The sequence below is a fragment of the Tenrec ecaudatus genome, chromosome X (genome assembly GCF_050624435.1).
Source record: "Tenrec ecaudatus isolate mTenEca1 chromosome X, mTenEca1.hap1, whole genome shotgun sequence".
Taxonomy (NCBI): Eukaryota; Metazoa; Chordata; class Mammalia; order Afrosoricida; family Tenrecidae; genus Tenrec; species Tenrec ecaudatus.
Window position 1 is genome coordinate 91,372,880 of NC_134548.1, and position 11,331 is coordinate 91,384,210.

Consider the following 11,331-nt stretch of genomic DNA (forward strand, 5'->3'; position numbering starts at 1 on the left):
CCCTGTGGTTAACAGCCCAACACACAATACACTATGCCACTATGGCCCCTGAGGGTTGATCTAAATAGGACAAAATATTTCTCTATTTATCAGTATGCTATTCACTGGTCTAGTTGTGTGAATTTTTGTTTTCTTCACATTTCATTATGATTAACACTGAAAATTTGTATTCTGTGACTGTCATCAGTAAGTGCTTCCAGTTGTTCTCATTTTTAGCAAAGAAGGTTGTGCCATCTGCATCTCACAAGCTATTAAGGCTTTCTTCCAATCTCAATGCCATATTCTTCTTCTAATCAAGTTCCTTAAATGGTTCGTTCAGTGTACAGATCAAATAAGGAAATTAAAAGTCTAAAACTTTAAAAAATCGGAATCATTCTGTTTCAATAACTGGTTCTTAATCCATGTGTAGATTCTGCATACCAATTAAGTGTCCTTGAATTTCCACTCTTCCTAATGTAGTCCATAAATTGTTAAGATCTACACAGTCAAATGCCTTTGTGTCTTCTCTAAAATGCACATAAACATCATTGTTGTTCCTTCTATATAATTTTCAGTTCAAGCCAATGTTCCTAATTACCAAAACCTCAATGTACTCTTTTAATAATAAAGCAAGATAGTGAATGGATATTTGTGGAATATATGAAATATTACTTGTACTCATGCATCAGTATTAATGAACATTTTAAAATAGATTTAACACTGAAAGACTCATAATAAATTTCTGGGTCAGCTCCACATATTACATATACAAGGAAACACTGGTCAGAGCTACATTTAAATAAACAATCCCAAACATTTATTAAAATGCATCAATTCAATAGAAAATCTGGAATTGTGATAATGTATCCAATTAATTTTTATTTTAAACTATAATCCACTTCTTCCCACAAAGGGAGAGTAAATCACAACTTAATAGGGGCAGGGGGCACAAGGGATTAAGCTGTTAAAGAAAAAACCACCAAGCAGCTGGTAGCTTCAAACAACCTACCTTTTGGTCAGCAGATGAACACTTAACAACTGCACAACCAAGGATTCTTTAAGAAAAGGTAGAGATATACATTTTTTACCTCTTCAATAGGATTTAAGGTTTTCTTATTTTCCATGAGTTTGAAAGACACAGAACATTTTATTTAGTATTTTAACATTTTCTACATTATCCAAACAGAAGTGACCTTTTAGAGACACCATCTTTTAGGCCTGTATTTGGTTTACTGATAAAATCTCCTCCTTTATAGCTAAGACTTGGTAACAAATGGATTTGGGCACACATCCATCTCTAGTAACCAGATTTTACATAAGTATTTGATAGAGCATCTCATGTTTCTCTGAATAAAGCCTTCCAATCATGTGATTCATTTGCAAGTAACTACAGCTAACCTTGGAGTAAGGATTCCGCGTTCACATCTCCTTCTGTTACCGTCTATAAGCGTATTATTATATTTGGAGGTGTATAATTCTGATCTCAGAATTACACTTTTGTTTAAATAAATGCACAGAGGAATTTTCATTTATACCAAGTAATTTGTTTATATTTCTTTAAAATCTCATCCCAAGTGAGAAAACAATTATTTAGGGATTCATACAAAATGAGCAATGAACAGCTATTTGGATATGTCTAAAAACTATTGATTTTCAAAAATTTAATTATTTTTTCCTTGACATTCTCTACTCTTCTCCATTCATGGTAAACCAGGATTGTGAAACTGAAAATTTTAAGTTGGAGTTAAGTTCCAAAATCACGTAATTAAAATGCTTCCTTGGAAAGAATGATTTTCCTTGACTCTGCCTCTGAAATGCAAGCACAACACTTTAGGAAACTAAATTTTAGAACTTCAAGTTTTTAACCAAGTTATTTTCATATACCTAATCAGCCGGGAATTCCCATTCTGCCTTTACCACATTTCCTAATGGACGTGCTTATTATCACCTGAGACCTAAACTTCGTGTTCCTTGGCTGAGAACACACAGCTTAGAATCCGGCATAATTGAATGTAATTGGCATGATAAAAGTTCAGTAATGCCCATGAAAAATGAATTACCTGAACAGAATCAATAATAATAATAATTGGTTAGCTTTAAAAGAAAATGAACCGCCTGCATAAATATCTTAGTAAATATGAACCCATATGACCTAAGCAAGTCAGGAAATTGTTGGGTTAATTATAGCAACATGGCGATATGTTTTTCAAGGTACATTCTGGAATCTGGAAGCCACTGACCTCGGATTGTTCCATCCACAATCCGATGAAAACATCTGAGCGTAACGGATATCATGCCAACTACATCAAATCCTTCCTCATTATCTACTGGAAGTATCTATCTTTGGAAGCACCAAATGCCAAAATACATGCTTGAGGTGGGTTAATAATAGCAGAGACATTCTTCGTTCTGAACATTCTGAAGTTGGAGATTGTAAACAAACTTCCCTGGAACTTGGAGGCTGCAGTTTACCCTCTTAAGCTTTGGTTGCTAAAGACACATCACTAGCAAGGGTTCCTAGTCCTTGACCAGGTGCATTAAGTTCAATAGGTGTGATGAGGACGGTGGGAGTATGGACAACAGCACTGATGTCCACAGCATGGCTTTGTCCTAGAACTGTGTCCAGCCAAGAACAATTTGCTTCAGGAACTTTAAAACTTCATGCCAAAGCTGAAGCTTTCATAATGAAGTCGTTGACAGGTACTTCACCAGAGCCTTCTATGATCCTATTAAATTCTTTCCTTGCTGTCAAAACTTCTCTCATATTTACATCAGAAGAAAGGAAATAATGAGTGTAATAAAGGAACTAATAGCGCCATGATTGCACTAACTGCTGTGTGACAACTCGGTTAATGGTGTCCATTGGGACATCTGTCAAGACACCTGTAGAAACAGGTCCACACCAAGGCTTGGCCGAGGCACGTGGCTGCTGGGGTAGGAGCAGCTTTGCTAGGCACACACGAGTCAATGTCCCTCTTTATGATCCTGATGCCTTGTCTTGTCCCTTTCCCGTGTGCAATGTTGATTCCTTTTCTGTTGACAATGTTTTCTCTAGAGGGCGAACATATACCCGTCCCCCCTTGGCCCAGCAGGACTAGCTGGGTGGGTAGCTGAAGGGCAGGGCCTGCAGATTGGGCAGTTGGAGGTACAGTGACCACTGGGCTGATATAGGCAGTGGTGCTTGGGGTATTGACTTCATTTCTTCGGTTTGTCTGTAGTAAGAAAATGCTGGCCCATGTGCCTCTTTTTTGGCAATGAAACAGAGAGGGAGTTCTAGAGGGACATCTCTTGTGTCTTCAGGAATCAGAACTTTTGCCTGCAACCTTCTGGCTGTGCTTCAAAGCCTATTGTGATCTTATTAGTCTCTTTATCTGCCAGTAAGTCACCTTCACTGAGCTCCTCACCCATTGTTTCTATCTCCAAATTGTGCCATGAGCATGGAGGGAGGAAAGGCAGGAAGAAGTCTCTGCATGTGAGTGGGATATGAGCTACAGGAGTCTGGACAGGTGTAGCGATACAGCAGCAGGGGCTGGTTCTGGGCATGCGTGTGGCGTTCTTGCTGCCATGGTATCCAAAGAACAATTTTCAAAGGTCTCAATGGCCTCAGGCTTTTCAACGGTAATACAGATGATTGCTGCAACTGGACCATCCCTGGTACCCCCAGCAACAAGCATTTTTGCATTGTAGCACTCCTCCATGCTCTCAAACCCCAAAGTGGCTTTTTCAGTTTCAACCCCTGTAATGAGCTCTCCCTCATTGATTTTTGCCTCAGTGGGCAATGGTGCCAGCCTGCATTCTTGGGGAAAGAGAAGGCAATGGAACCCTTTGGTGAGGGGGAAAACCTTAACAGTGGTGGCCAGGAGCTCCCCAAAACTGCCGCAGGAAGCAGTTCCACGTTGGGATCAAGGGCTGGGGCTCCACTTGCACAGTGCCCAGAATCATCCATTCCAAGTAGCCATACTGTTGCAATGAGCCAGAGGCAGGCCAGGTCACAGGGTCACATGCAGAGCTTCAGGTCCCACCCTTCAGGCAGTGCATCAAGCCACAAATCCTGCTCTTGGGGCCGCACACTGAACCCGTTGAGCACAGGCGCAGCACATAATGCCACGGATCCCATACCCAAACTCCAAACCAATGACAGTGTTTCTAAATTAAAAGGATCTAAAAACTGGAAGAGTACCTCTTTTCTGCTTTGTGCTGGTGGAGGGGGGATTTTATTTATACTTATACATATACTATCAGTCCTACAAAGACTGTATAATAGGTTAAGATAAAGTTGTTTGTCTGCAGTATCACAAAGGTTCTTTGTTTCTTTTTCCTTAAAAAGTAACTTTTGTCCTTCAAACTTGATATCTGGCTTAGCTTTAACTGCTCTTTGAAACATTCTTTTCTCCGCATCTTTATCTTGGTCCCTTCTTTCAGAATCTTACTACACCAAACGTTATTAAGAAACTGGAATACGAAGGGAGACTCCGGATAGGGCAAGATATGACACAATAACGAGGTATAAATTACCAAGGGCACATGAGGGAGGGGGGAAAGGGGAGGGAGGGGAAAAAAAAAAGAGGACCTGATGCAAGGGGCTTAAGTGGAGAGCAAATGCCTTGAGAATGATTGGGGCCGGGAATGTATGGATGTGCTTTATACAATTGATGTATGTATATGTATGGATGGTGATAAGAGTTGTATGAGTCCCTAATAAAATGTAAAAAAAGAAAAGAGGAGAAAAAAATGATTAGGGCAAAGAATGTACAGATGTGCTTTATACAATTGATGTATGTATATGTATGAACTGTGATAAGAATTGTATGAGCCCCTAATAAATTGTTAAAATTTAAAAAAAAGAAACTGGAATAGACGTCTAGAAAGTAAACTGAGAGAGCTAGTTAGAGGAACAAAAAGAGCGGGGATAAACTGGTGACAAAGGTAGGGATGAGAAAGCAAGAAACAAAGAAAGGGAAGGACACAGAGAGACAGAGACAGATACTTCAGCAAAATCACACATATTGATTTCTGCTAAGGCCTGGAGCAGGAAGCAGGGCTTGTATGACATGTTACTTATATGCCAACAAAATTGTTTTTAAAAATTCTACATGAGCACAAAGATGTGTTCTGTAATTCCCATGCTTCTCGATACTATCCATAGTTTGTTCTGATCCACACAGTCAAAGAATGCCTTGGAATAGTCGATAAAAGACAAGTAAATATTTTTCTGGTATTCTCTGCTTCGAGCCAAGATCCATCTGACTTCAGCAATCAAGGGTTACCTTGTTCCATGTCCTCTTCTGCATCTGGCCTGCATCTCTAGAACTTTCCCCTCAATGTACTGCTGCAACTGTTGTTGCATTACTCTCAGCAAAATTTTACTTATATGTGTTATTGAGATAGTTACATAATTTAGTGTCAACTTGAAGATATATTAGAGTGTAGGAGTGGTATACAACCTGTCAATCAGGTCACAACCTTGTGAGCATGGCCTTTCTCATAAGGAGGGGAACCTGGGAACCTCCCCTTCTTTCAGCCTTCACCTTCCTGCTGGCTGTCCCTGATTCCTGCAAGAGTCACTAACACTGGATCCACAGGACTTTTTACCCACCAGTCTGTGATCTCCTTGCATTCTGCACCATTGCCTGTGGCTGCTTGAGTCTGAAGAGGCACTTATGGACTAGTATCGGACTTATGGATCTGAATTGTACTGGGCTAGGACTTTTTCTTGATATACAAGCACTTGTATCTATATCTATCTATCTATATGTCTATAGAGAGATATCACTGCATCTCTTTCTGTAGTCAGCCTTGCCTAACACTGCTATCAATTATTTTGTTCTATAGTTTGAGCAATCTCTTGGGTCACCTTTCTTTGTAATGGATACAAATATGGATCTCTTCTAGTCTATTGGACAAGTAGCTATTTTCCAAATTGCCTTGCATATACCAGTAGCTTATTGAAACATTTCAGTTGTTATTCCATCAATTCCTACTGCCTTGTTTTTGGCTAATGCACTCAGTGGAGCTTGAACTTCTTCCTCCAGCTTCATTAGTCCTTTCCTATATGCTACCTCCTGAAAAGATGGAATGTTGACAAGTTCTTTCTGGAACAGTGAATCTGTGTATTCTTCCTACTTCTTTTGATGTTTTCTGCACCATACAATATCTTGTCCATAGAATCTTTCAAGGTTGCAACTTGAGGCATGAGCTTTCTCTTGAATTCTTTCAGTTTAAGGTATGCTGAGCATGTTCTTCCCTTTGGTTTTCTAATTCTAGCTCTTTGCACATTTCATTCTAATATTTGAGTTTGACTTCTCTAGCTGTCATTTGAAAATTTCTATTCCACTCTTTGACTTCATCCACTTGCTCTATGTACTCTAAAATTAAACACTTATTTTAGAGTCTCTCCTGATATCCACTTTCATCATTTATCCCTTTCCTGTCTTTTAACTGGCCACTCCCTGTCTTCACGAATGAGAGTCTTTTGATTCTCCCACACTCCATTATTTCTTCTGTCCTTATTATTGAATGTGTCTAATCCATTCTTGAGATATTCTCCAAATTCAGATGGGATAGAATTGAGATTGTATTTTGGCTATCATGGATATTTTAAAATTTTCCTTCAGTTTATTGTGAACTTAAATATGAGCATTGACTGGTCTTTTCCATAGTCAGCCCCTGGCCAGATTTTAACTGCTGATATTGAGCTTCTCCATCATCTCTTCCTACAGAAGGAATCCATTTGATTTCTGTGTATTCCATCTAGAGATGTCCCAGTGTTCTTGGAAGAGGATATTTGCTGTGAGCACAACTTCTATCATGTGATCTCCAACTTTGTTTCAATTACTAATTCCCTGTTTTCCAACATCTGATCCTTCCTCTTTGTTTCCAACTTTTGCATTCCATTTTTCAATAATTGCCAATGCATCTGTATTGGATATTTGATCAATTTTCAACTGAGGTCAGTGATAGAATTCTTAAATTTAGCCATCGTTAGCTTTTGTAGTTGGTGCATAAATTTGCATAATAGTTGTGTTGATTGGATTTCCTTGAAGGCAGATAGGTGTCACGTGTCATTTGATGGAATTTAGGTTGGTTCCATTTTGGCTGTTATGAATAAAATTGCTATGAACATTTGGATACCATTTTTGGGGGAGGATGTATTTTTTTCCAATTCCTTAATGTATATACCTAAGAATGGGACTATTGTGCCAAATAGTAACTCTGTGTCACTTTCTGAGCAACTCTCAACCTATTTTCCATAGTGGCTGCACCATTTTACAACTCTGTTGAGATTATGCTAGACTTCCACTGGCAACCATAACCTTCTGCAAAACAAGTGTTCACAATGTAAACTCTAATACCATTTCCTCCTTCAGGTTTGCATTTTAATTTTTTTCAATCCTTGGATCACACAGGCTGGTGTCCTTCTTTTATGCGGGCATAGTTGACACCTCATTTGGAAAGGAACCTTTCAGATGCCATTCCTTCTGATATTAGCACACTATCTAGTGTCATCAACACACTTTGCTATAGCATCCATATCTTCAGTGATTTCTTTATAAGGGTGAGTATCAAGCAGGGCCATGTCATAAGGACTAATTATTCCTACATTGGAGGTTAAATTAAGTGCAAGCCCCAAATCCATTCATATATATGAGTCCCTCAGATTGGAAGGCACTCACAGTATGGCTGAGGAAGACCTGAATATACCACACACTGCCAGGAGAATAAACAAATCTTTCTTGGGACAATACAGCTAGAATCATCCTTAGAAATTAAGATGGTGAGACTCATCACATCAAAAAAATTGGAAAATATTCATTATATTCCACCAAATAAACAAGGCAAAGAAAAAAAAACACTTAACCATATCAATAGATGCAGAAACGGCATTTAATACCAACCCCCCATTTTTAAAATCAAAATACTCAACAAAATAGGAATAGAGGTGAAATTCCTCAACATAACAAAAGCCATAGATAAGAAAGCAATAGCCAGCATTACGCTTGATGGGAAAAAAACTAGAAACATTTTCGCTGAAAACAGGAATGAGACAAGGATGTCCTCTCTCATCACTCTTATTTAATATCATGCTGGAAGTCTTAGCTAGAGCCATCAGACAACATAAAGAAATCAAGGGACACAAATAGGCTAAGAAAAAATGTGAAATTCTCACTATTTGTAGATGATGTAATCCTATATAGAGAAAATAAAAAAGTCCCCACAAGAAGCCCACTCGAAACAATCTAAGGATGCAACAAGGTATCAGGATACAAAATTAACAACCAGGATTCCATCAGATTCCTGTATACCAGTGAAGAGAGCTATGAAACGTCTTTAAGAAAAACCAAATACCACTTAAAATAACCACAAAATATGAAAAACTTAGAAACTTCAGTAAAGAAATGAAAGACCTATATAGAGAAAACTAGAGACTATTACTAAAAGAAATGTTAAAAGGCTTAAGTAAATGCAAGGGTATCCCATTCTCAAGGATAGGCAGACATAATATTGTAAAAATGTCAGTATGGCATGCAATGATCTACAGATACATTGCAATCCCAATACATATCCCAAATACATTCTTTAAGTAAATGGAAAAATGAATTGTCACTTTTATATAGGTAAGCAGAAGACTCACAATAAGCAAAGAACTTGTTAAAAGGAAACCAAGTAAGATGCTTCATGCTACCTGACCTAAAAAACTATGACATAGTATTCAAAATATCCTGATACTGCACAAGGAGTGATAGATAGACCAATGCATTAGAAAAGAAAACCCAGAAGTAAACGCAGTAACCTACTGACAACTAATCTTTGACAAAGGACCTGAGAATATGCAGTGGGACAAAAACAGCATCCTCAACAAATGGTGTTGGACAAACTGGATTTCATATACAGAAGAATGAAACAAGATTCCTATCTCTCCTTATGCAAAAAAGGAACTCGAGATGCATTACAGGCCTAAAGGTAAGCCCCAGAGCTAGCACAATAATCAATCAGAAAGCTGGGACAAACTTAAGGACCCTACTGCAGGGCATACATAGAATACCAACTACAATGAAGGAGGGACACACAGCCGAAGACAAGATAGATGACTGGGACATACTGAAATTACTTCACTTGTACACATCAAAAGACCCCATCAGGAGAGAAAAAGGAGAGCGCACCGATTTAGAAAATTTTTTTTTAATTAAGACAAATCAGACAGGGGTCTTATTACCAAAATCCACAGAATTCTACAAAAGCTCAATAGGAAAATAACAAACGACCCAATCAAGAAGTGGAAAAAGACATGGACACACCGCTCATCAAAAGTGAGGCGCAAATGACTAACAAACACATGAATAAAAGTTCACGATTGCTAGCCATCCGGGAGAGGCAAATTAAAACCACAAGGGTATACTGCTTTATACCCTCAATGCTAGTTCAATTAAAAAAAAAAGAAAACAACAAATACTAGAGAGGATGTGGAAAGATTGGAGCTCACGTACACTGTTGGGGGACTTGCAAACACATACAACCACTATGGTAAATGGCATGGTGTTACACGAAGCAATGGACACTGAAATGTGATATGATCCAGAAATGTGATTATTAGGCATATACCCCAAAGACACAGCATGAGTCTATATATATGCTTTTCTATGTGTTGAGCAGCACAGTTCACAACAACAAGACACTGAAAGCAACTCAATGCCCACCAGTTGAACAATGTACGCCGAAAATGTGCTACATACACCAGATGGAATACCATGCATTCCTATTAAGACCATGATGAAAGCATGAAACACCGTATGACATGGAAGGACCTGGAAACCAATATGCTGAGTGTGGTTAGTCAATAAGAAAAGGACAAATATTGTATGAGTCCACTTCTATAAGGAGAAACATTAATTAAAGAAATGTTAGAGATCAATCCCCAAAGAAAGGGGCGAATGTCTGCCTACCGGCCATGAACCATACATTGGCCCTCTTATGTGCACTTCATACGAAGCACCTTGAAAGGCCACCCCTTCAGGACGGAGGAAAAGGGACAAGGCCATCCACTTGATGCTCTTCAACATTGAGGTAACGCTCTCACAAATCAAGCGGCCATCCACAGGAATGATTGGAGAACCGAACGGGAAATCAAGTCAAGGCCAGGGGAAGGTAGCATCTGCATATCAGAGGAGGCACTGACATTTCTTTTGGTGGGTTTAGTGGGTTAATGGGGAGGAACAACCTCATATCTGGAAGGGATGCCAACCAATAATTGTAGGAAACCTAAGGGAAGAATATAACTGGTTCCATGTTCTGGGATAGAAAAATGGAATGTTTCTACCCACTCCATGGTGAACCACACCATGGACTAAGCAGAAAGATGACCTTAAATCTTGGTCTTCCAGGGAGCATGGCATCCCCCGAGGGACATGTCCAAGGACTCGTCGTGGAAGCTTGACTGAATGAACTGGGCCCTAGCTCAAACTTATCTGTACCTTGGATTTAGGACTGAAATACTCTGATGGGAGAGTAAGCAAGGGATGAGTACCCCAAGACTGTAGAAATGGTGGTCATTGGAGCTTGGGTGGGAAACCTGGCTTAGTGGGTGTCAATGAAAGGGGACCCAAGTCAACCTCAATGCTCCCCTTGCATTAATATAATAGATTTTAATCAGATAGGCAGCAATCTTCCTTTGTAAGCAACTTTCCCCTACCACCAACCCCCATGCTGAATGTAAACATAGCTCAATCAATTAAGAAAACAATCTGTATAGAGTAACACTCATCCAGTGCAGCTCACAGACTACACTGGCATAATTTCACATCAATTGTGCATTAAATTCTATGCCATTGGATAAATTATTGATGTCATCATATGCCTTATACCTCAGGGGGATGATGGACAATGTTTTTCTCTTTTGTTTCTTGCTGTTGTGGGTTTGTTTGTTTTTTTCATAATGTGACTGCCAATGTAAACCAGAGTCATTCTTCCCTGGTGGATAAGCAGATGGATTCTGGGCTCCCCCTTAAGTGTAGCCCCAATCCAAGAATAGTTAGTTCTCATAACATGGCCCAGTTTTATAGTTGCCTTCATGAAGAGATCACTGAAGATAAGGATGCTACAGCAAAGTGTCATGAAGTAAGCAGATGGTGCTTGGCTATCATTTGGAAATGCGTTCGGAGTCTTAAAGGCTTATATTTAAACAAGCAACCATCTAGTAGAGGCATCAATTAAGTCCACATGGAAGAAGTTCACCAGCTTGTGTGATCCAAATATGAGGATAACAAAATTCAAATATGATGAAAGAAAAATAATGTACCAGAGCTTAAATTGTAAACACCCAATTGGTAGAATGCTATGGAAGACAGTAGGAGAACA

The 11,331-nt window shown here is 39.1% G+C and overlaps 1 pseudogene; it reads right to left on the reverse strand.

Moving 5' to 3' along the window:
* Positions 1-2,160: 2,160 nt before the first annotated feature.
* LOC142433514 (dihydrolipoyllysine-residue acetyltransferase component of pyruvate dehydrogenase complex-like) lies at positions 2,161-5,256 on the reverse strand (annotated as a pseudogene).
* Between the last annotated feature and the right edge of the window lie 6,075 nt (positions 5,257-11,331).